Source organism: Cuculus canorus, chromosome 20, assembly GCF_017976375.1.
Source record: "Cuculus canorus isolate bCucCan1 chromosome 20, bCucCan1.pri, whole genome shotgun sequence".
Classification (NCBI taxonomy): Eukaryota; Metazoa; Chordata; class Aves; order Cuculiformes; family Cuculidae; genus Cuculus; species Cuculus canorus.
Genome location: NC_071420.1, coordinates 12931 through 37606, shown reverse-complemented (window position 1 = coordinate 37606; position 24676 = coordinate 12931). Strand labels below are relative to the sequence as shown.

Here is a 24676-nt window from a genome sequence, read left to right as displayed (position 1 = left end):
CTTGCAGCTGGACACAAGCCATGGTGTTTGCAGAAGCACTTTCATGCCTTGATCTTTGTTATCAAAAATGCCTTGAATGGCACTGCTGTAGTTCATCCCTTAGCATGCGCTATCTTAAAACAATGTATTTAGAGCTACTTTTAAGAGCTTTAGAGTTTATTTTGGAAAGCAGGGGAAGCTGTTTGTTCGAACACCTTCTCTCTAATCTCAGTTTGCTGCTTGAGGATAGGAGACAGCAAAGAAGCTGGGCTATAAAAAGAGAGGGGAAAATGAGGAAGGGAAATAAAAAATGCTTGCCAAAAGACTCTGCAATTGGTGTTCTACATATCTCATTTTATTTGGTGTTTAGCAGTGCTTTGTCTGTGTATGAGCTGAGGTGGCCATTGCGACTCTTGGTGAATAGCTGGGGTTGTCTGACATAATCTACAGCCCATTAGTGCAAGCAACTTCACTTGCCTGAAGGAAACCTACCAACCACCCAGAAAGCTGATCTGGAATGCTGAAAGCTGAAATAGATGGGGACTGTAAGCTGCACCTCATGCAGTCTGCACAGGAGAATACAGCTCCTGGGCAAAAGGAAATGAAGCAAATCTGTTACCTTGACTAGCAGAGATCATAGAGGGGTTCTGGAAGGCCTTAAAAGTGGTCCCAAGGGGCTCTTGAGGGGTCCTGGGAGAATCTAGAGGGGTTCTGGGGGGCTCTAGTGAGGTCTTGAAAGACCTAGAGGGTTCCTGCGGGCCCAAGACAAGTCCTGGAAGGCCTTATAGGGAACTCAGAGGGATCTAGAAAGGTCCTGGGAGTCCAAAAGGGGGCCTAGGTGGCTCGAGAGAGGTTCTGAGGGTCTTTGAGGGGTCCTGTGCGCCTCTGGAGGGGTCCTACAAGTCCAAGAGGGGTCCTGGAAGACCTTAAAGGGGTTCCAGGGTGCTATAGAGGGGCCCTGTGGGGCTCTAAATGGGTCCTGCAGGCCCAAGAGGGGTCCTAAAAGGCCCTTAAAGGGTCCCAGGAGGCTGTAGAGGTGTCCTGCAGGTCCTAGAGGGGTCCTGGAAGGCCTTAAAAGGCATCCCAGCGCCCTCTAGAGGGGTTCTGGGAGTCTTAGAGGGGTCTTGGAAGGCCTTAAAGCGCTCCCATGGGGCTCTAGAGAGATTCAGAGAGTCCTGAAGGGGTCCTGTGGCTCTCTAACAGGGTCCTAGAAGGCCCTGCAGGGATTCCGGGGGCTATCAAGGGGTCCTGGGGGTCCTAGAAGGCTTCTAGAGGGCTCTAGAGGTGTGCTGAGCGTCCCTATAGGGGTCCTGAGCCCGTTGATGGGTCCTGGGGGTCTCTAGAGGAGTCCGAAGGGTCCTAGATGGGTCCAAGGCAGGGATCCTAGAAGACCCTAAAGAGGTCCAAGGGAGCTCTACAGGGGTCCTGTGGGTCCTAGAAGGCCTTAAATGGGTCTCATCAGGATCTAGATGGGGCCTGGTTATCCTAGAGGGGTCCTGGAAGGCTTTAAAGGGGCCCCAAGGGTATCTTGATGGGTCCTGGGTATAGTAGAGGGTCCCTGAGTGGCTCCAGGGGGGTTCTGAAGGTATTGGAGGGATCCTGTGGGGCTCTAGAGGGGTCCTGCCGGTCCAAAGTGGTTCTGGAAGGCATTAAAGCGGTCCTGCAGGTCCAAGAGTGGTTCTGGAAGGCCTTAAAGGTGTTCTGCGGATGCAAGAGGAGTCCTGGAAGGCCTTAAAAGGATCCCAGTGAGCTCTAGAGGGGTCCTGGGGGGTCTTAAAGGGCTCCTGGAAGGCTTTAAAGGGGTCCCATGGGGCTCTAGAGGGGTCCAGAGGGTCCTACAGGTAGATTCTACAAGTAGATCCCGGTGCTGATGGGTATCCATGTGATAGTAAGAGGGAGGTCTCATCCCTCTTCGCTCTCTTGACAGGCAGAGAAGAGAGGGAGCAGTTGTGTTTGTGTGATTGCTCTGTCTTAATGCTACGCTTGGTTCTGTTCCTGTTATGCCTGAAATGCGGATGGAGGTAAACTCCATCTGAGGCAGGTGTCTGAGGCACTGCACATGGGCAGTGCTGCGTGGCCTCCGTGGCCTCACTTCATGTCTAGGCATCTTGTCCTCCAGAGACTAAACCAGGCTTTGTTACTTTATACAAATATTGTGTACCTGAACTAGATCAAAATTCCTAACCTGATCACCGTCCCTTGCTGCTGGGCTGAATCCCTTTCCTGCAGAGGTAAAAGGCACTTGCTGAACATGCAACAATGTGTGTGTCTGGAAGAGCTGCCTTGCTGTCATACCTCTCGCTTCCGTGTGCATGTTTCTTAGGCCTGTAGGCTGTGTTAAGCTTGAATTGTGTGCAGTAGTGGGGCTTCTGCAAGTAAGAGCCTTGCAGGTCTGACCCTGGCAACAGAAGTGTGCCAGGAGCCTTTGTGCCTCAAAAGGAGAATAAACAGCAGTGTGCCCGGGCTGCTTTTCTGTGTTGGACTTTCATCTGGATGTGATTTAGAACATCTTAGTGTAATGAGCTTACACTGGGTAAGATTCAGTTTAGTTTTCTCTTTTTGATTAAGTATGTCTAACAGAGTAACTATTGAAATAAATCGCATTCTCTCTGGACTTTTCTGAAATTTGGCCCGGTGACACTGCTTTCCACCTCGCAAATGCTCCCATTCTTTGTGGTTTCCTTTCAGGGGGACAAGTGAAAACTTTTGCCATTATTTGGAAGGAGATTGTCTTCTCGGCATTCTTTGGGTAGGCTGTAGTGCGGGGCGGGGGGGATTTGGAAGGTCAGAGAAGGAAACGTGGGTGAAGGAGGAAAGCGCTTTTGTCTCAGGGCTGAGGGCTGCTTTGTCTCGTCAACCTGCTAACATTCCTTTCTGTGTTTTCCCTCTCACAGGTCCCTCTTCTCTGTGCTGCGTGGGAAGTGAATTCCACTCCTTCACCTGCCTGTGCCCAGGCTCAGTGTGTGGTCTTGCCTGGACCCTCTCTGGGTCGCATAGTCGCCACCTTTGCTGCGTGACTGGGAGCAGTGTGTCCGTATCCAGGGACCCTTTGGCCTGTTCTGCCCAGGCATAAGGAAGCTGGAGGAACCCCATTAAAGCTTTTGATCGGTTGACAGGTGCTGCATGTGTTTTACTTTTTCAGTGTTTAAAACAAAGAAAGAACAAGGCAGAGAGACCATCCAAGGGTGCATGGTGAACATGCTGTGAGCCAGGGTCTGGCACTGGGAATGCCGCACCGTGCAATGCAGGCTCTGATTTGGCAGCCTGGTTCGCTGTATGGGCAGTCAATTTACTTGGATGGGCTTGCTTGCGTGCTGGGGGAGTTTGCTGGATCACAATTGCATGCAGATGTTCAGCAGAGAAAATATTCTCGTTGTCGATGCATCTGCCACTTCAAAATTCCTCTTGTGTTGGATTTGAATTCCTTGTATTTTCCTGCACCGGGTCAGATTTTCCTTTTTAGCCTTCATGTATTGCAAAGCTGAAGTACTCTTCCCATTGGAACAGCTTCCCTTGTCTGGAGAGCGTGTGCTAGGAGGTGTGTGGGAGCAGGAGAAAGCTGAGTCTCCTGTGGAAATGCCACCTCTGTCTTTTAGCTATTGGTTCGAGAGCAGTAAAGGTGAGTGACATCTCCTGGCTGTAGACGGGTCTGAAACTGTCCCCTCGGTGCAGCAAATGCAAAGTTTGCAGCCGCAGCTGAACATTAGCGCAGCCCTGTTTGCCTGCCCAGGAGTGTCCGTGCTCTGTGGAACCGGACCAAAGCTTCAGCATCTCCGTCAGGGTCGGCCTAAGGGAAGGCACGGGTTTGCAATGCTCTGGAGCCTGGCAGCGAGTGAGGGTTGTACAGGTAGTGCCGTGGGAGCTGCTGCTCTGGCTGATTTGGCGCCCATTCGTGTCGATCCCCAAAATGAATAAAATGGTAAAAATAGCTTTGCCTGGCTCAGTGCTGCCATGTTGTGGCCACAGTGCGGTACTGCAGCGCAGCAAGGGTTTAAAGATCCCCCTGCTTTCAAAAGCTGTGCCTTTCCCCTTTTTCCCACCTCAATTTCCCAACCCGTTGGCTGAGCTGGATGTCAGTCAGAGACCTTTAGCCAATCATTGCTGGAACTGCATGGGGGGGGAGACTAAGGAGGGAGCACTGCCATTGGCTGAGGCATGTGTCACTCAGAGTGGCAGCAAATCGGTGCTGGCCTGCACTCAGTGCTCCTATTGGCTGGGATCCTTGCGCTTGGGAATGAATGGGGCAGAGACTCAGTGCTGCCTTGCCGTGGCTGCAGAGTGGTACTGCAGGCTGGGGGGTGCACAGGGCTGGGCTAGCCGGGAGGGTCGGGGCGATGAGCGGGCAGCGCATTTCAAAGATTGGCTTGGATCCAATGGGATGCAGGCTGGGGCTGGGTGAGGGACAGCGCTCCATGTTCCCCTCCAGTCTCCCTCCTCTGAGGCCCCCCTGTCCCTGCCTGGTATGTCTGCGTCATCTGTGTCCCCTGACAGCCCTTTGAGGCCTGGCTTGACTCAGCTGCGTTGGGCTCTGCTCAGCGCTGGCAAAGTGTCAATAAGATGGGTCCTGCAGAGAGCGCTCCCATTGGCTGAGAGGTGCGGCGCTTAAAGCGTGGAAGCCAATCAGTGCCGGCAGAGTGCCCCAGGGGCGTGATGAGGAGGGGGACCTCACCAGGCATGCGTAGTGCCTGCTCCAGGCGCCCCCATGCTGTGCGGAATGCATGCACTTTGGCTCACCCGAGCGCCGCAATGCTGTAAGGAATACATGTGTAGTGGTTTTCCAGGGCACCGCCATGCTGTACGGAAGACATGCGCAGTGGCTTTCCCGGGCGCTGCCATGCTGCACGGATACGCATGTGCAGTGGCTCCTCCAGGGGCAGCTTGCTTTGTTTCCGTTGCACTCTGCTCGGCTCGACTCGCCTTCCTTTGTCTCTGCTCTGCTGCATTCCGCTCTGCTCAGTGCTGGCAGCCTGCTGATGGGATGGGCCCTGCAGGGAGCACTCCCATTGGCTGACCCACATGTCGCTCAGAGAGCGGCAGCCAATCGGCGCCGACAGAGCACCCAACCTCGGGCTTGAATGGGACAGGGACTCAGTGGTGTGGTGCCGTGGCCGTAGAGCAGTACTGCAGTGCGGGGGCCGGGAGAGACGAGAGCAGCGTGAACAGGGGCTGCGCGAATTTCAAAGATCAGCTCGGATCCGCTCGGCTCAGTCCGACCCCACGTATCTTCTCTGGCTCGGCACAGCTCGGCTTGGCAGTGTGGGGAGTGCACAAGTGCGGGCTAGCCGGGAGGGGCGGGGAGCTGGTGGGCGGTGCATTTCAAAGACCGGCTCGGATCCACTCAGCTCTCGGCTCCGCCCGGCACTGTTTGGGACGGCTTAGCTCTGCTCTTTGCCGGCTGCGGACAGTGGGATGCAGGCTGGGGCTGGGAGAGGGGCAACGCCCCGTGTTCCTCATACCCCACTGCCCCTGTGAGGGGTGTGCGGAGGGTGGGGGGGGGGTATCCCAGGGAGGGCGGCACTTCACAGCCTTTTCTCTTATGTCTGCTTTTAATTTTAAATTCTGTATGACAGCTTTATTGGACTTGAGTTTTAGCCTCATGACTACACATAAGACATGGCTATATGTGATGAGAAGACTGCTGGGAAAATGGCAAGAGGAGGATCAACAAGAAACAGTGGAACCCGCCCTTTAGAGTTTGCTGCTCATTTGGCTGCTGAGAAACGGGAGTCTCTGTGAATTTGCTACTGCATGAGACAGATCAAAGAAGTTTAATAAAAGTTCAGTTCTATCTAAATGGTAGATGGGAATATGCTTATGTAAAGCATATGGTACGTAACTGTTATCGATATGCTTCAAAGCACTATCTCAGCAGCTAGAACATGGGAGGAATCTTTTAATTTGTACAGTTTTTTAACAAGGATAATTGACATTTAGTGGCTTAATAACATATAATTTTAGATAATTTAAATCAAGCCTGGCTGTCATACACTGGACTTTCAGTAAACCACCAACACTTAATATTTAGGAGTAATTTCTTATTACCCATCCTAAGTGGGATGCTAGTTTTGCTACTAAAAGGATTGGTCTTGTTCAAAAACCTCTGAAAGTAATAGTTGGGTTGGTTAAGTCTGTGCCATACCTGTGGTCAGCAATTAGGTACAGGTGAAGAGTTTGCCCCTTAGTAGGCCTCCTGATTGAGAGCTAACTCTCACCTGTGGCTAGAGCATTAAGTGAGGTAACAGGGCCACAGAAGCCTTCCTTTCTTTCCTGGATTTTGAACAGTTATGTGCTTTTCTTTGTGGTGCATTTGAGCCTACTGTCATCATTTCTTCTGTGAGTTTCAGGTAATGATATTGTTGTGAGTTTGGTTTTTAGTCTTGGAGTAAAATTGGTTTGGAATGTGGCAACTTCAGAGAAATGTTACCACAAACATTTGTAGTCAATGATGTCTTGTCTCTCTTTGTTCTTGTTTTATTATTAGAGGTAGGAATTGGTTTTGTTTAGATTTTTTTTTTTTAAGGCTCAGCCTAAATGAGATTTCCAGTGTAGTTTTAGTGATAGCTGTTACTGTTTTTCCCAGAGCTGGTTTGTTTAATTTGGGTTTTGTGTCATAAGCAGCTGAAAATTATGTTCGCCCAGAATTTTTTGAAGAAATACCAAGGAAACTGTTAGTAAGTTAGTAAACTATTAGTCAGTAAACTATTCACTAGTAAGGCTGTGACAACTGTGCCAGGCAAGTTATTAGTAATGGTAACGAAGAATGGAGTTAGAGGGTGTGGATAAGTGTTGTGTTTGTATGGGGAAATCCTACCGCAAGCATCTCTCAGTTTTTTGAGGGAAACTGCAACCATGTAAATTAGGATGATTTGGTTGATGCTGCGTTATCTGCTGTTTATATGATGATTTCTCAAGAGCAGGAAGAAAAAGCTATTCTTATACACTAGCTAAAACTATGTATGGATTTTTTTTGCCCACAGATAGGTGGTGTTGAGTTCTGTTGACTTACTGAATGAGACTATGGGGCTGGGGGAGGCAGTGGAATTTCTGCCCTGTTTTGTGCTTTTCTGCTGTTGTTTAACTCCTGCTCAGAGCTTGGAAATGTTTTGAGTACAGAGAATGTAAGAGGATTTAGATCTAGTGCCTATTTATATAAGAACTGTATTTTTATCTTATTTTTAGAAAATATTTTCACTTGTGTGGTGACTGTTCCAAATAGTTTTATGTAGAAAAACTTGTGTAAAAAGCAATGAATAGTGACCTCTTGCAGGGGAGTTATGGTTGCTCAGACAGGGTGAATGAATCTGGTCCAGAAACACTGCTTTTTGGTAAATTGAGCAAAATAGAAACTGAAAAACACTCTTCCTCACCAAGCTGTGTGCAGCTCTGTATTCCATTGTGGCATTTCCTGTGGTGTGTTTTCACAGATTATTTGGTTTATGCTTCGATCCAAATACTTTCCTGCACTGCTTTTCTGATAATACTCTTGGGATAAAAATCTGAGGGTTGTTTGGTTTTGGGTTTTTTTTGTGGTTTTCAGGCTATCTATTTTATGTATTTCATTAGGTGAAATTTCAGAATGTTATGCAGAACAAAATTGCTGCAATTGTACTGTAAATATAGCTAACTCAGTCTCTACCATTTCTAGAAGTTGTCCCAAAACCCTCATGTAGCTTGGCACAGTTAAATACAATTGGCAATCTCTATTGTGTAAAGGTACTTAATGGAACTGTTGTGCAGGATGAACTGGTTTTAACCTCGTAATGCAGTGAGATTTATGCAAGTTAGCGCAGAGGCCACTGCCAGACCGGTCCACATCGTGTCTCTCTCCACTGGAGTTGCTGTGTATTGCAATTCAGATTGAAAATGTCCATGGTTTGATTCTGGTTCCTGCAACCTATTTCACACAACCTCACGTAAAATTTCACACTGGGAGTAACCGAAACAATTGTATAACTGGAGGGAAGGGCTAATGCAAGCACCTTCCCATGGAGCTAGGGAACACCTTGTGTTAAACAGGCTCCGTTTTCCACAGCACAGAGAGGTGGGGGAGGGTTTGCTACTATCCCTGACCCCTTTACTGATGGGCGGCTGGAGATTGTCATAAGATCATAAAGTGACTGGTGGGAGAAGCAAGAATTATAATTAAGACCTGACACTGATCATCTGCCCACATCTTGCGTCTTTAGTCATTGAGTAAATGCCAGTCCAAAAATTCCTACATGCCAGTCCATAGGAAAAAATGTTTCTCAGTAATGATGCCAAATTGTCAAGTCTGGAATTCAGTGGCTGTATTAATACCAAGTGCGTTTTTTTTTCTTAATTCAATTTTAAGGCAGAGCTTCTGAAAACCATACAAACAGTTGGGAGGGGAAGAAGCCCTCTCTCTGACCAAATATACATCTGTGTGATCTAGGCATGTTTCAAACTCCTTTTCCACTCAAGGTGCATAAAGGCTCTGAGCATTTCATAACATTACTCTGTATCCCTTTTATTGGTACAGCTTTTTAATGCTTGAGCATTTGTCAGTTTGGGTTAAACTACAGGCATTAAAGGGCTTAGGCCTGAAGTTCTCTTTTGAAAGCTTACTGTAGGGCATTCATTCAGTCCTGTAAGTGCAATACAGCTAAAAGTAATAATTACCTGAGCGCTGAATACTGTACAAAGCAATTATCCTGATAGTGCTTCCCTGTCCCTGGAATGCCATCCGCCTCTGGCTTAGATAGGCAAAACCCCAACCATGAAAAGCTTTTGTCTTTCTCACTAACTGCTGTCTTGGAAACAACTAAATCTCTTCAAATCAGATGTGCTCAAAAATCAATCTTGAGGGGGGAAAAAACATCTACTGCTATCAATGTGGTTTATGAAATGTTTATGATGCTGAAAAGGCAGCACACGTGAGTGTTAGGCATAACTGAATACTCAAAGCAATCACTACTGCACCTTAAAATATTTGAATGTATAAAAGTAGTAGGAGCCTCTGGGAAATGTTATTTTTGTGTGTGTATTTAGATTTGTAAAGCTTGAATTATGGATCTAATGATGTAATAATGTACAGTTCAATAGAGCTTACTCTTATAATGCCTTTTTAATTGTGCAAGGTATAACCCATGCAATTTAACGAAAGAGGAGGAGAGGGAGAATACATGCACAAAAATCCTATCACCGAAACATGAACCCATCAAAACTATTTTTGTGAATTAGTCCTTTCTGCAGTGCTTTCTGCGATGGTACTTCTCTAAGAAATGTAATTAATACTATTCCACGGAGACTTAAAGGTCCGTCTGATTATTTCTGACCTGATGAACTGTTTTCTGAACCAATACTTACTCAGGGGTCAAGGTTCAGACCTTGAAGTATGTTAGCAACTCCAATAGAAAGTCAGACTCTCTATGGTTGTGCACTTCTAGCTGTATAGCATGTTTTATAAATAAAATACTCGTGAATACTGTGGCTTTAACGCTTGTATAACTAAATGCAGTAATGAATTTGACTTTGCAATTTTGGTTGTGGTATTGCTCATTTAAAAAAATTAATTATGTCACCATCAAATAAATATTTTCTGTCTTCTGTCTATATTTTCAATGTCTTTATTTTTACTTCTTAATTTAAACTCTAACTTACTTCAAAATACACAGAAAAACCCACTTAAGCGCTTATGAAAAGCAAATAAAAACCTTATTTTGAAAGCTCTTCAAAGGAAAAATCTTAACCAACTGACTTGGAAGCTTCAAAATTCATTACTTTTTTTTTTCCTCATCTTTAATGACATAATGAATATAACATAATTGCATTCATATCATAGAATCATTTGGTTGGAAAAACCTTTGAGATCGCCGAGTTCAACTGTACCTCTCCACCACTAAACTGCATCCCTCGGCACCTCATTTTCCCTGAGCAGCCTCTTCTGATGCCTGATAACCCTTGCCACAAAAGAATTTTTCCTCATATCTAATGTGAAACTCCCCTGGTGCAACTTGAGGCCATTTCCTCCTGTCCTATCATTAGGTACTTTGGAGAAGAGACCAACGTGTGCCTTGCTACAACCTCCTTTCAGGGAGCTGCAGAGCACGATGAGGTCTCCCCTCAGCCTTGTTTCTCTAGGCTAACCAAGTTCCCCTGGCCAGCTCTCATAAGGCTGGTTCTCCAGCCCCTTCACCAGCTTCACTACCCTTCTCTAGACACACTCCAGCCTCTCAATGCCTCTCTTGTAGTGAGAGACCCAAAACTGACTATAAGCCCAAGTGTGCCCAAGAAGGCCAATGGCTTCCTAGCCTCTATCAGAAACTGCTTGGCCAGCAGGGCCAGGGAAGTGATTATGCCCCTCTACTCAGCACTGGTGAGGCTGCACCTCGAATACTTTGTTCAGTTTTGGAGCCCAGGGAGTCCAGGAGGGCTGAAGAACTGTAAGCGGGAACCGTATGCTACAAACCCTTAATTTATAGCTTTTATTTTCTTTTAAAAATGCTCCAGGTTTTATAAATTACAGAGCACTTCTTACTACTATTTAGCAATTCAGAGCCCGAATCGATTAACCCAGCTCTCTGCTGCCACGGGGTGACCGAAACGCACTACTGCAGCCCGAGACTATTAACCTGGCTCTCTGCTGCCACCAGATGACCGAAAAGTGGTTCTGCAGCCCAAGTCGATTAACCCGGCTCGCTGCTGGCATCAGGTGACTAAAAGGTCAAATACAGTATTTAAGTTAGGAGGAGAAATTCCCCCTTGCACCCTAACTGGCAATAAAACATACCTGCTTTATAACTCTCCTGAGTTGTGAAGTTTGATCCTGCGTGTCATGCCCGAGTCGATTAGTCCGGTTCTCTGCTGCCCCGAGGTGACCGAATCGCGGTACTGCAGAGAGAATAGTCAAGCTGGGCTCTCTGCTGCTACCGCGTGACCAACACGAGGTACTACAGCCCGAGTGGTCATACCCGGCTCTCTGCTGCCACCGGGTGACAGAAAAGTGGTTCTGCAGTCCGAAGCTACTAATGGGGCTCTCTGCTGCCACTAGGTGATCGAAACGTGCTACTGCAGCCCTAGTCGTCCTCTCATACAGTAACAAAGTCACAGAGACTGTCCTACTTCTCAGCAGTTGAAGAAGCAGCAAACTCTAAAGGGCGTTTTCAGTTGTTTGTTATTGAACTTCTTGTCCTTTTCCCACCAGTCTTGCCATTTCATATAGCCATGTCTTCTGTGTAATCATCAGGCTAAAGTGTCCAGGCTGACAAGTACAGTAAAGCTGTCATAGGCAAGCTAAAAATAAAAGCAGACTCCAGACATAAGAAGAAAGGCTGTGAAACTACTATATTTACAACAAGTAAGAGAAATTAGGAGCCCTGCAGACAAAGGATTATAAAAAAGCACAGTGATTAGCAAAAAAGATCAGAAATGGAAAGAGGAGCAGGAAAAGGGACTGTCAAGACACAGAATGAAAGGAAAAACTAGATTAACAATAGTGAGGAATACAAAGGGATAGGGAGAAAAAGAGAAGGATGGAAAGAGAGAAAGGAAGGCACTTGCAGGCACAGAAAAAGAAAGTACTCCAGGGATAAGGCCCATGAAATTGTGGGGAAAAAGAGAAGGCTATAGATTGGGACAAAGATGGAAAAGGAAAAAAGAACTATGGCCACAGGACAGAGACAGAAAACTGAAAAGAAAAGGGAGAGAAAACAGAAGAGAAAAATAAAAAAAAAGAGCTGGAGGGGGGGAATGTGAAAGAGCAAGTAAAAGAGCAAATACTCTTATTTCCAGTAAAGTTCCTTTTTTGCATTCAGTGCTTTCCTTGCTGTGAATGTAAGGCAAAGTTAATAAAACACAGCTGCTCCCCAGGCTCTATTTATGCCTTTGAGGGGTTTGCCACACCCTATTCCCAGGTGGTGGGTATGGAGGCCCCAGGGGTATATAAGCCACAGGCCTTCCACTAGGGAGTCATTCAGCTTCTGGTCTTCCTTAAGATCAGTGCTCTGCTAATCTTTCAATTCATTGCAGCTTTGGGGTAGGTTAAGCTTTTTTGGTAAGGTTTTTGGTTGGTTGGTTGGTTGATTTCTTGGGGTTTGTTTTGTTTCTTTTTTAGAGAAGCAGAAGCTGCTGTTTGAGGTAAGAGTTTGGGACCAGCCTAGGCTAAGCAACATACACAGCTGTAAGTACATTTGTTTTGTTTACAGAGGTGAGTGCTTTTCTTTTAAGGTCTGTAGTTTTTATTGGATGTTGGAGGGGGCAAGATGTTTCAATAGTTTGCTTTATTTTTATTTCATTCTGTGGGCTTTGCCTTTGCCTAGAATTTCTGGTTATAGGACAACTTGTTGCTGTCCTTCATTCCATGTGGGATGATGCTTTGGCTCTAGAGCTTTTGCAGTTTGTAAAAGGCACCTTGTAGGTTGTAATAATCTAGAATTTAGTTTGCAAGCCTAGAGTGGGAGTTTGAATCCGTGGGCTGGCAGAAGATAGAAGTGGCCAGCAGAACACAGGGAAGGGTTTAGAAGCACCGATCTTAAGGAGCAGCAACGTAGAAGGGTTAGGGGGCTAAAAAAATAGCACAGGTACTCTTAGGAAGGAGCAGGGTTCCTTCTCTGACCATTCAGGAGGGAGAAGGACTTTAATGGTTTGGGGGATGGTTAGGGGAAGCAAGATGGGTTCATTAATCTTTCTCGGTTTAGTTTAGCAGTCAAATGTGAGGGCCATCCATGTTTGCCCTCTCTGCAGCTCATGGGTGATATGATGAAGTTGAGACACAAGGTATGGATCCTCTTGACCTTTGTGCAGCAATCGTCTGGTTTGAACATCAGATGAGTTTGATCTTGAGAAGCATCAACTACACTCAAAACGTAATCTCTAGGGCTCCGAGATCTCTTCCCTTGTGCCTTCTACTTCCCGTATTCCCCCACTGACTTCTTTGGATGCATCCTGTCTCTATCCATCTGAATGTCAGAGACCTCACTACTTAAAGGTATGGAGTCTGTGCTTTTCTGCAATGCAGGATTCTGTCCCTACTTTCCCTTGCATTTCTCAAGGAAGAGGATGGATGTTATCTTGGCTTGTGACAGTTAGCAGCAGAACAACTCTTCATCTAGTCTGTGGGCATGCAAGCCTCCCTTATTAGCAGAGTCTTGGATTTTTCCTTAACTTACCAGTGAGGTTTGCTCTAGTATCATTTGCAGTAGTTGTTACCTCATCCTTGTTATCAGTTGTGGTTTTTACGGTCATTGAGTTTCCAATTTAGGTCTTTGAGTAGTCCAATCCAACCATTGTGAGTTTTTCCATTGACTGACGGTCTCTGTAATTCCAGTCTCCATTGCTGCATGGTGAGTGTCCTGTGTTTTTTTGTCTTCTGTATCTATCATCTTTTACTGGTTTTCAATTAGAATATTTTTGCATATTTTTTTTCCCTCATTCCTGAGACTAAAGTTGGCTAATCTGCTAACATCTGGATCCCTGTGGCTCATCTTTTGTCCTGGGTATCACCACTACTATGTTCCTATGATGGGAGCGGTGGAGAGGAGAGGTAAGCAGACCACATGGAATTCTGTGGCACTGGTGAGGTAGTCAGGCTTATTCTCATCATTGTGGGGCTGATGGTGAGGAGGAAGTTAGATATATCTCAAAGAAAATAGTATTTGGCAACTTGGTTAAGTATTTACCCTTGGTTTTGCAGGTGCTGTGTGGGCCACCCTGGGAATTGGAAGAGCATTTGAGATGAGCTGAGTAGTATGGAGAAGGAGCATGAGACGGACTTCCAACAAGCATAACAGTAATTCTCTGGGAGTTAGTTGTCCCAGGTAATAATGGCCACAGCATCTGACACTAGAAATGGCGCATAGCAAGTGAGCGAGCAACGTGGCAGTTAGGCAGAGCAAGTTGTCGTGCAAGACACTGACGTTGACCAGTGCAATACTGACTGTTGGCACTGTTTGTCTTCCATTTCATTTTCTTGCAGATGGCAAAGAGGAACCTGGTGACTGTAGGATCATCCCACATAGCTGATGCTGTTGGAGTTTTTTCTTTTTTTGCTGAGGATGACCCCTGGCCTTCTGAAAGCAAAGTTGAGGGGCCAGGGCTCAGGTGGAACTGGGAAGAGGGGAGAATGTTTGGGATGGCAGGGAGGGGTTTTAAAAGTAACGTAGGGGAGAGGACCATGCAGGAAGAGTCCTATTTGGGCAGGGAAAGGCAGAGGAGCCTACTTCTCAGCCCAAAACTAGCATGGGCAGGGCAGTTCCAGCCCACATCTGTTGTCATCTAGTTTCTGTAGTCTGTGCGCCACGTCTTAAGTTTTCTGCAGGTCTTGATGTCCTCTTTGCACTCAAGGCATGCCGGACATGCCTTGGGCACCGTGTCTAGGGTCCCGAATGCTTGTACTCATCAATGCAGTGTCGATCGGGCACTGCTCTTCTTGCATCGCATTCCTAAAGCATGGATCGGTCTTGTGTTTTGGAAGTTTGGGATCAGATGTCTCTTGCGCTGCGGCCTTGCAGCCTGTGTTGGCATCCATGTTCGTTAGTCATCCATTTTCTTGGATCCCTGTTCTGGGACTTGTTCGGTGCATCCTCTGCACCTCTAGGTCTTTCAGCAGGGCTTCCTGTTATCTTGTTTCTGTAGTCTGTGCGCCACGTCTTCATTTTTCTGCAGGTCTTGATGTCCTCTTTGCACTCAAGGCATGCCGGACATGCCTTGGGCACCGTGCCTAGGGTCCTGAATGCATGTACTCATCAATGCAGTCTCGATCGGGCACTGCTCTTCTTGCATCGCAATCCTAAAGCATGGATTGGTCTTGTGTTTTGGAAGTTTGGGATCAGATGACTCTTTTGCTGCAGCCTTGCAGTCTACATCGGCATCTGTTTGTTAGTCATCCATTTTCTTGGATCCATGTTCTGGGACTCGTTCCATGCATCCTCTGCATCTTTAGGTCTTTAAACGGGGCTTCTTGCTTGTTCATCCTCCCAGTTGCGACTGTATCTCTTTGTAATGAGCCACGGTCCTTCACTTTTCCAGGGCCCCCATAGACTCTTCGTTGTAGCCCCATACAGCGTCTTGCCTGATGGTATGTCTGGTCCAGGAATCATTCTTCCTACAGTGAGTTCTTTTGTCCCTGGTTCACGAAATCTGTCTTGTGTGTGGTGTTGTTCTTTGTGTGTTTTGTATCTGGCTGGAGCTGCTCTGCCCGATGCATGGAGGTGATAAGAGTGAGCAGAGGTAGAAGGGCAAGATTCTGCGGTTAATATGCTGATAGGCATACACCTTGCAGTCTGGGGGCATACCATACTTTGCAGAAGAAGTAGCCCTAGGTGCAGCAGGTGATGAGGAGAGTAGTTTCTGCTTGGCTCCACAGCCACAGAGGGGATGAACAAAAGTGTGTGGGAGAATCCAGTGGAGCAGTACCGGAGCAGTTTAAATTCAAAGGGAGTGGAACTTAATGTTTGGGTTTGGTTGTGGATTTGTTGTGCCTGGCTGTAGTGTGCGGTAGAGATGGTACCGCTAAATGGAAGCGAGAGGTCTGGAACCGTTAAGGCGTCACTGAGCATCCGAGTGACTTCTTTGATATTGTTTTTCAGATGCAGAGGGACGACCTGTGTGCCAAATGCCGCTGATGGACTTGTGGGTGGAGCGCCATAGGGAGGCGAGTCGGCTGTGGTGTAGGTGGGAAGATGTGGCCAGTGGCAATATAAATAGCTGATCTGCGTTTTCAGTTTGATCTTAAAAGCATCCCTTGTTGTTTGTGTATTACAGGTGGAGAGCAAGCCTCAACATGGCAGCCTGAGATGATGGATGCTGGGCAGGAGAGCGGTCAAGGTAACATAGCAGGAGATGGGTATTGCTGGGGGCAGCTTCTGCTTTGCGTTAGTATCCCAAGTACCTCTCTTCTTTTGCAGGTGCTACATGCAGCCTCGGAGGGGTGGAGCTTCATGCTGAGAAATGGTTTGAGCGGTGAGGAGGTGGTTGTCCAAATTGGTGTCTAAGAGCAATGTAGTACGCAGCAACTCCATTGAGCATTTCTCTTTGATTTTGCAGGCGCTGTGCGGGCTGCCTTTGCGATGGGAAGAGCAGTTGAGGTGAGCTGTGTAGTAGGGAGAAGGAGCATGGGACTGATTTCTCAGAAGCACAACAGTAATCTTTGTGTCTGGCTATCTTAGGTGCCCCAGGTGATGATGGCTGCAGCATTGGATGTTTGAATTGGGACGGAACAGGTGAGCAGAATGTCTTGGCCATTTAGCAGTGGGTGTAGTACAAGTGTTAGCACTGTGCAGTGCGATGCTGAGTATGGGCACTGTTTTTCTGTTTGGTTTTCTTGCAGATGATAATCAAGAGGAACCTGGCAATGCAGGATCGTCCCAGTTAGCTGACTCGTTTTGAGCTTTTTCTGCCAGGGATGGCTTCAGGCCTTTGGCCCTCTGAAAGTTAAGTTGAGGGGGTTGTGTTTTGGCGTTGGGAAGAAGGCAGAATGTTGAGAATGGCAGAGAAGGGATTTAGCACATGGTAGAGGGCTGTGCTGGAAGAGTAACCTTTTGTGCAGGTATAGGGAGGGGTTCAATCCTCAGCGCAGAGCTAGCGTGTGCCAGGCAGGGTAGTTACAGCCTGTATCTGTTGTTGTTTAGTCTATGTAGTCTGTCTGCCATGTATAAAGTCTTCCACAGGTCTTGATGTCATCTTTGTGCTTAAGGCACGTGCCACGTGCCTCAGGCATCATCTCTAGGGTCTTGAATGCCTGTTCTTGGTAAGGTGCCAATCGGGCACTGCTTTTCTTGCATCACCATCTTAAAGCTTGGATCGGTCTTGCGTTTTGGAAATTTCTGGTCAGTTGTCTATTGCATAGTCATTGCAGGACATGTCAGCATCCTCAATAATTATTCATCCATTTTCCTAAAGCCCTGTTTTGGGACTTCTTCCACGCATCCTCCGTTTTTAGGCCTTTAAGCAGGGCTTCTTGCACTTGCATCCTTCCAGTTGCAGCCATATGTCTTTACATGGCCTCAGTATTCCACTCTTCAAGGGCTGCTGTAGATTCTATCTTGCAGCTCCCTACATCATCTCAGCCAATGCAGACTCTTGTGTGCGAGTCATTATTGCTGAGTCTTCTTTTGTTTCTGCATCACGTCATTGGTCTTTTGTGCAGAGTTTGTCTGCATGTGTCTGTGTCTGGCTGGAACTGCTCTGCTTGAGCCATAGAAGCAGTAGTTGGTGGGAGAATAGCAGTAAGAATCTATATTTAATATAGATACACGCTTGGACTTGGAAGGCCAAGGCCATATGGTCCATTACAGAGCAAGTAGCCACAGATGTATCAGGTGAGAAGCACTTCTGCTCAGCTATGCAGCCACAGAGGGGATGACTAAAGCTGTTTCGGATATGCCCCTGCAGTGTTTGTAGAACAGTTTACAGTCTAAGGCCAATAAATTTGGTATGTGTTTAATATTTAATATTTCATTTTATCCTGTTTTTTCCTGCCTGGCTGTAGTGTGAAATAGAGATGGTATTCCTAAATGTAAACATTGTGTCTGGAATTGTTTGGCTATTGCTGACTTATTTAATATTGCGGTTTTTTCAGGTGCAGAGGCACGAGCTCTAGCACCAAGGGGTGACGATGGAGTTGGGGTTAGATTCCTGTAGCAAGGTGGGTTGGCTGCAGTGTTGGCAGTTAGATGCAACTGGTGTCTACATGACTAGTAATTGTATTTTGGTTTTATTTTTTCTCTTTGAAGATGCAGAGCAATGAGCAAAACAGCATACCGGCACGGGAGCTGTCTTGGGCAAGAAGAACAACGGTGAGTTATGTGAAGAAACAGTTATTGTTCATGTCTTATAGTCTGTGGAGTTATAAGCCTCCTTTGCTCTTTGCCTATTACAGGTGGTGCGAGAGCCTCGATGGGACAAGAGAAGATAGCGCCACCTGAGTGGGCAAGCGGTCAAGATAAGAGAGCAGGACATGAGGAATAATGACTGCGGGCAGCCTATGCTTTAGGGTAGTATCTGAGCATGTCTTGTTTTGTCTTCTGCAGGTGCTACATACAGCCTCAGAGGGGTGAATCTTCATGCAGGCAAATGGCCTGAGAGGTGAGGAGGTTGCTGTCTAAACAGGTATTGCAGGGCTAAATTTTACAGAGCAACTCAGCTGAGCATTTCTATTTGATTTTGTAGGTGCCACGCGGGCTGCCTTTGGAACGGGAAGACCATTTGAGGTGAGGTGGGTAATGGGGGGATGGAGCCCGTGCCTGTCGATTTCTCACAAATGGGGTGCTGTGTAGCACAATGCTGGCTTGCTGGCACTGTTTTCCGTTCTGTCTTCTTGCAGATAAAGAGAAATGTGTTGACTGCAGGATCATATCAGGTAGTAGATGTGACTTGAGCTGCTTCTGCCAAGCATGGCTCAGGCTCTCGGACCTCTGAAAGCTAGGTGGAGGGACTAGGGCTGGGGTTGTGCTGGGAAGAGGGGAGGTGACTTGTAATAGCAGGGAGCGGTTTGAGAGGTAGCATAGAAGAGAGAACTGTGCAGGAAGAGTTCCCTTTGGGCCGGTAAAGGCAGAGGGGGTCTCCTTCTCAGTCTAAAGTGATTGTGTGCCAGGCAAAGTGGTTCTAGTCTGTCTGTGTTGTTGTCGTTTACGTAGTCCATGTGCTGTGCCTTAGGTCTCTCACAGGCCTCGATGTCCTCTTTGTGCTCAAGGAATGCTTGGGCATCATCTCTAGGGTCTCAAGTGCCTGTACTCATTGTTCCCATGCCAATTGGGCACCGCTTGTCTCGCATTGCTGTCTTACAGCATGCATGGGTCTTGCTTTCTGGAAGTTTCTGGTCAGTTGTCTATTGCAGCGGCATCGCAGGCCACGTCAACTTCTCTGATCGAGTGCTTGCTTGCACTTCCTTGCATCTGTCCCCTCTTCTGGGACTTCTTCTGTGCATCCTCTACGTTCTAAGGTCTTTAAGCACCACTTCTTGCACTTGCATCCTCCCACTTCTGGCCATATCCCTTACTAAGGGACTACGGTCTTCCACTTTTCTGGGGCTGCCGCTGAGACTTCCTCGCAGCCCCTACGTATTCTTGCCCTGGGGCATCTCTGGTCTGGGGGTCATTCTCCTTAGAGTTTTCTTTTGTCTCTGGTGTGTCATTGGTTTCACGTGCAGTGTCGTTGCATGTATTTGTCTGGTTGGAGCTGCTCTGCCCGAGGCAAGGAAGTAATAAGTGTCAACAGAAGTATATCGGTAAGGTTCTGTGGTTAATGTGCTGATATGCTCTGTACTTGTAGCCTAGTATACATACAGTATGCTGCCCATCAAGTAGCCATAGATGCAACAGCTGAGGAAAGTAGTTTCTGCCTGGCTCTGCAGCTGCAGGGGGATGAACAAGACTGTGTGGGATAAGCCATTGGAGTGGTAGCAAAGCAGTTCATAATCAAGGGTGTTATTTATGGTATGTGTGGAACTTAACATTTGGGTTCGGTTGGGTTTTTTGGTTTCTTTTTCTGCCTGCTTGTAGTGTGAAAGAGGGTTATTATTCTCAAATGGAAACAAGATGTCTGTAATTGTTAAGCTACTGCTGAGTATTGAGGTGACTTATTCAATATTGTTTTTCAGATGCAGGAGGGCAACCTGTGTGCCAAATGGTGATTGCTAGGCAAGGAGAACGCAAGCATCAAATGCATGCAAGCAAGCCAGCAGTTGGAGCATGTGAGCCCTTGATACGTCCAGGCAAGCCAGCCCTCGGTGCAAGGAACCCAGCATTTGTGTGCAAGCTAGGCCTTGGTGCGTGCACTTGAAACAAGGACTTGGTGCAAGCAAGCCAACCCTTGGTGCGTACACTTAAAGCAAGGACTTGATGCGAGGGCTTAGTGAAGCCATGTAATCACTCAATGCCAGCTCTTGCCAGCCAGAAGTTGATGTGGGCATGTAAACAAGGCAGCCACCCAGCCTTCAGTGGGTGCACTTGATGTCAGCTAGCCCTTGGTGTGTGCAGACAAGCAACCACTTGCTGCCAAGACTGGATGCCAGACAGCCCTTGATGCCTGCCTGCCCGCCTGACAGCGAGGACTTTGGTGCACGCCCTTGATGCCTGCCTGCCTGCCCGCCTGACAGCGAGGACTTTGGTGCACGCCCTTGATGCCTGCCTGCCTGCCCGCCTGACAGCGAGGACTTTGGTGCACGCCCTTGACGCCTGCCTGCCCGCCTGACAGCGAGGACTTTGGTGCATGCACCTGATGCCTGCCTGCCTGCCAGCTAGTTCTTGGTGCGTGCACTTGATGCCTGCCAGCTAGTCCTTGGTGCATACCCCTGAAGCAGTGAGGACTTGGCTCCTGCCTTGTGACGTATGAATTGTATATATGCAAACAAGTAATCAGTGCTCACCTGTGGGCAAGGATGTGATGGAAGAAGTTCGTGCAAGCAAGGACTTGATGCAAGCCTGGCCTTAGTGCATGCATGCAAGCAGGAATGGCCTTGATGCCTGCCAGCATGGATGCAAGCATGGATGCAAGCAATTATTTCACTTCTGCAGGCAAGACCTTGATGTCTTTATGCAAGCAAGCTAGTGATGGAAGAACTTGATGCAAGCTCAAGGTGCCAGCAAGGACTTGAAGCACAGCCTTGATGCATGCATGCAAGCCAGCCCCAGGTGGAAGCGAAGACTTGAAGCAAGAATGCCCTTGGTGCCTAAAAGGAAGCACTTTGCATCTGTGCAAGCATTTGATGTGTCTGAATGCGTCTAGGGGGGAATGTGAGCGTGTGTGTAGGTGGATGAGTGTCTGCGGCTGTAGAGGTGGGAGTCACTTATTATTGTGCTCTTTGAGGTTGTATGTGGAGTAGAATGTATTGCTATGCAGGCAGTTAGCACAAAGAAATTGAACACAGAATTTTTTTTTTTCCCCAGGTCCTGGCCAGTCTACGAGGCGATGATCATCGCCAAGGTTTGGGTGCAGGCCGAGCTGGGACTGGGTTTTTTTGAGGCAGGGCCAAATTTTGAGGCGCCTGGGAACACAGTTCCTAGGGAGCTGTGCAGCCTAGGGGTGATGGCTTGTTGTGGCTGGCAGGTGGTGGCACGCATGGGCTGGGAGGAAGGAGCGGTTTATGTGGCAGGGATGGCCTGTGTGGTTGGGGGGTGGTGGGGTTGCTTCTGAGGTTGTCTGTGTAGTGTTTTGCTTTGCAGGTACTTAACTTTTAAAAAAAAAAAAAAAATAGAATAAAAAAACCCCAGCTGGGGGATTTTTTTTTTCCCCCAGCTGGGTTTTTTTTCCCTGGTCCCGGCCGGTCTGCGAGGCGATGATCATCGCCAAGGTTTGGGTGCAGGCCGAGCTGGGACTGGGTTTTTTTCGAGGCAGGGCCAAATTTTGAGGCGCCTGGGAACACAGTTCCTAGGGAGCCGTGCAGCCTAGGGGTGATGGCTTGTTGTGGCTGGCAGGTGGTGGCACGCGTGGGCTGGGAGGAAGGAGCGGTTTATGTGGCAGGGATGGCCTGTGTGGTTGGGGGGTGGTGGGGTTGCTTCTGAGGTTGTCTGTGTAGTGTTTTGCTTTGCAGGTACTTAACTTTTAAAAAAAAAAAAAAAATAGAATAAAAAAACCCCAGCTGGGGGATTTTTTTTTTTCCCCCAGCTGGGTTTTTTTTTCCCTGGTCCCGGCCGGTCTGCGAGGCGATGATCATCGCCAAGGTTTGGGCGCAGGCCGAGCTGGGACTGGGTTTTTTTGAGGCAGGGCCAAATTTTGAGGCGCCTGGGAACACAGTTCCTAGGGAGCCGTGCAGCCTAGGGGTGATGGCTTGTTGTGGCTGGCAGGTGGTGGCATGCATGGGCTGGGAGGGAGGAGCGGTTTATGTGGCAGGGATGGCCTGTGTGGTTGGGGGGTGGTGGGGTTGCTTCTGAGGTTGTCTGTGTAGTGTTTTGCTTTGCAGGTACTTACCTTTAAAAAAAAAAAAAAAAAATTTAGAATAAAAAAACCCCAGCTGGGGGATTTTTTTTTTTCCCCCAGCTGGGTTTTTTTTCCCTGGTCCCGGCCGGTCTGCGAGGCGATGATCATCGCCAAGGTTTGGGCGCAGGCCGAGCTGGGACTGGGTTTTTTTGAGGCAGGGCCAAATTTTGAAGCACCTGGGAACACAGTTCCTGGGGTGTGCTCCCCTGGAATGTGGTAATAATTTGTTATGGTGGGCAGGTTTGTTTTGTGCATGGTGATATGGAGTTTGTTTGGTATGTTGCAGTTGAAGGGTTAGGTGAGTCAGTCCTGCTGGCTACTGTTGAGCAGAACTAGACTGTAATAAGTTAACTATAAATTTGATGTCTTTGAGGAAGGGGGTTGTAATTGATAGTATAATTATATGAAATAATAATTTTAAAGAAAGCAGATCTGACTTTTGAGGGCCCAGTGAGGTCTGCATAGCTTTCTCTCTTTCTGGCTTGAGAAACTAGTTCTGGCTAAGATGTTGCCTCAATGATGGAGGCTTGATCATGTGTACTGCTGGGGTGAGAGATGCGGAATAGGCTGTAGTTACTGTGTTGAGAATGCTGGGACAGGAAAAGTAGGTACATCTAGGGGGTTTGGGGGTTTTTTTTCACTCCTTGGCAGTTCTGCCTCGGGACGGCCGGAGGAGTCGCCGTGGAGCCGCGCCTCGGGACGGCCGGAGGAGTCGCCGTGGAGCCGCGCCTCGGGACGGCCAGAGGAGTCGCCGTGGAGCCGCGCCTCGGGACGGCCGGAGGACTTCCTAAAAGCAAACATTGTTCAGAGGTGTATAGTTAAGAGTGCTGGTGCAACTTTAAGTCACTGTAATTTCCTGTGAGGTTCCCAGGTACCTACCTGGTAAAAAAGCTAGTAATGTTGAAGTTGAAATTCCGTGTCTAGTTTTCAGTGTAACAGTTGTACAGAAGTGTTTTGAGTATAACTTGTATGGACAGTAGCTCTATTGAGTCTAACTTGTACCGTGTGTGATTTTATAGTATTCCAGTTTTGAGTGGAATTTGTATTGAGTGTACAATTTTGAATTTAGCTATTGTAATCAGTCTGTGTTGAGGCTACCTCTATTGTGTTATGTTGTATTGAATAATGGTACTGTCTTGCATAGTGTTTAGTTGTGTCTTACTCTCTTGCGTTGTATCTCACTCTGCAAACTAGTGTGTAGTGTTTTGTAGTCTCTAGCTGTCTGACTCTGCTGTATAGTCTTTGGCATCTAACTCTGTCATTTTGTGTTGGGTCTAACTCTGATGTATTGTGTCTAATGTTGTGTCTGACTTAGTAATGTTGCAATGTGTTGTGTCTAACTAATGTTGTATCATGTTGAACTATGTAATATTGGATCACATCTAACTATTGTTGCATCTAATTATGACTTTTGTGCCCAACTCTAATGTTGTCTTGCATTGGACTGTAATATTGCATCACATGTAACTCTAATGTTGTGTTGGGTCTGACTGTACTGTTGTGTTTAACTCTGTAAGGCTGCGTTGTGTCTGTGTGGCATCCCACTGATGTTGCATTGTATCTAAGTCTGTAATGGAGTGTTGCGTCCAACTAACATTGCATCTAAAGAATGTTGCGTCGGGTCTGGCTGTACCGTTCCATCTCACTCTGTAAGGTTGCATCTAACTGTTGTGTGGCATCCAACTCTAATGTTGTATTGTGTCTAACTCTACAGTTGCGTCTAACTCTGTAAGGTTGCGTTGTGTCTAACTCCGTCATGTGTCATCCAACCCAAAGGTTGCATTGTGTCTAACTCTGCAACATTGTGTTGTGTCTAACATTGCATCTAACGCTGTAATATTGCACTGTGTTGGTCTGACTGTACTGTTGCATTGCGTCTAGCTCTGTGTGGCATCCAACTCTAATGTTGCATTGTATCTATCTCTGTGATGTAGTGTTGTCTCTAATTAATGTTGTGTCACCTCTAACTCTGTAATGTTGTGCTGGATATGACTACTGTTGTGTCTTGGACTCTGTAACGTGTTGCCTTGCGTCTTGGACTCTGTAACGCGTTGCCTTGTGCCTTTAGACTCTGTTAGCGGTTGCCTTGTGTCCTAACTCTGTAACAGGTTGCCTTGCGCCTTAGACTCTGTAATGTATTGCCTTGCGTCTTAGACTCTGTAACGCGTTGCCTTGCGCCTTAGACTCTGTAATGTATTGCCTTGCGTCTTAGACTCTGTAACGCGTTGCCTTGCGCCTTAGACTCTGTAATGTGTTGCCTTGCATCTTAGACTCTGTAACGCGTTGCCTTGCGCCTTAGACTCTGTAATGTGTTGCCTTGCGCCTTAGACTCTGTAACGCGTTGCCTTGCACCTTAGACTCTGTAACGCGTTGCCTTGCGCCTTAGACTCTGTAACGCGTTGCCTTGCGCCTTAGACTCTGTAACAGGTTGCCTTGCGTCTTAAACTCTGTAATGTATTGCCTTGCGCCTTACACTCTGTAACGCGTTGCCTTGTGCCTTAGACTCTGTAACGCGTTGCCTTGTGCCTTAGACTCTGTAACGCGTTGCCTTGCGCCTTAGACTCTGTAACAGGTTGCCTTGCGCCTTAGACTCTGTAACGCGTTGCCTTGCGCCTTAGACTCTGTAACGTGTTGCCTTGCGTCTTAGACTCTGTAATGTATTGCCTTGTGCCTTAGACTCTGTAACGCGTTGCCTTGTGCCTTAGACTCTGTAACAGGTTGCCTTGCGTCTTAAACTCTGTAACGCGTTGCCTTGTGCCTTAGACTCTGTAATGTATTGCCTTGCGCCTTAGACTCTGTAACGCGTTGCCTTGCGCCTTAGACT

At 47.4% G+C, this 24676-nt stretch overlaps 2 long non-coding RNA genes across 2 annotated transcripts; both read left to right on the top strand.

Moving 5' to 3' along the window:
• The first annotated feature begins 15852 nt into the window (after positions 1-15852).
• LOC128854194 (uncharacterized) lies at positions 15853-16527 on the top strand. The gene is made up of 4 exons (XR_008453168.1): positions 15853-15897; positions 15982-16022; positions 16104-16157; positions 16265-16527. It is a non-coding gene; the product is annotated as an uncharacterized LOC128854194 (long non-coding RNA).
• Positions 16528-17513: 986 nt separating this feature from the next.
• On the top strand, positions 17514-17885 carry LOC128854156 (uncharacterized). Its single transcript, XR_008453087.1, has 3 exons — positions 17514-17581; positions 17670-17732; positions 17816-17885. It is a non-coding gene; the product is annotated as an uncharacterized LOC128854156 (long non-coding RNA).
• Positions 17886-24676: the final 6791 nt, after the last annotated feature.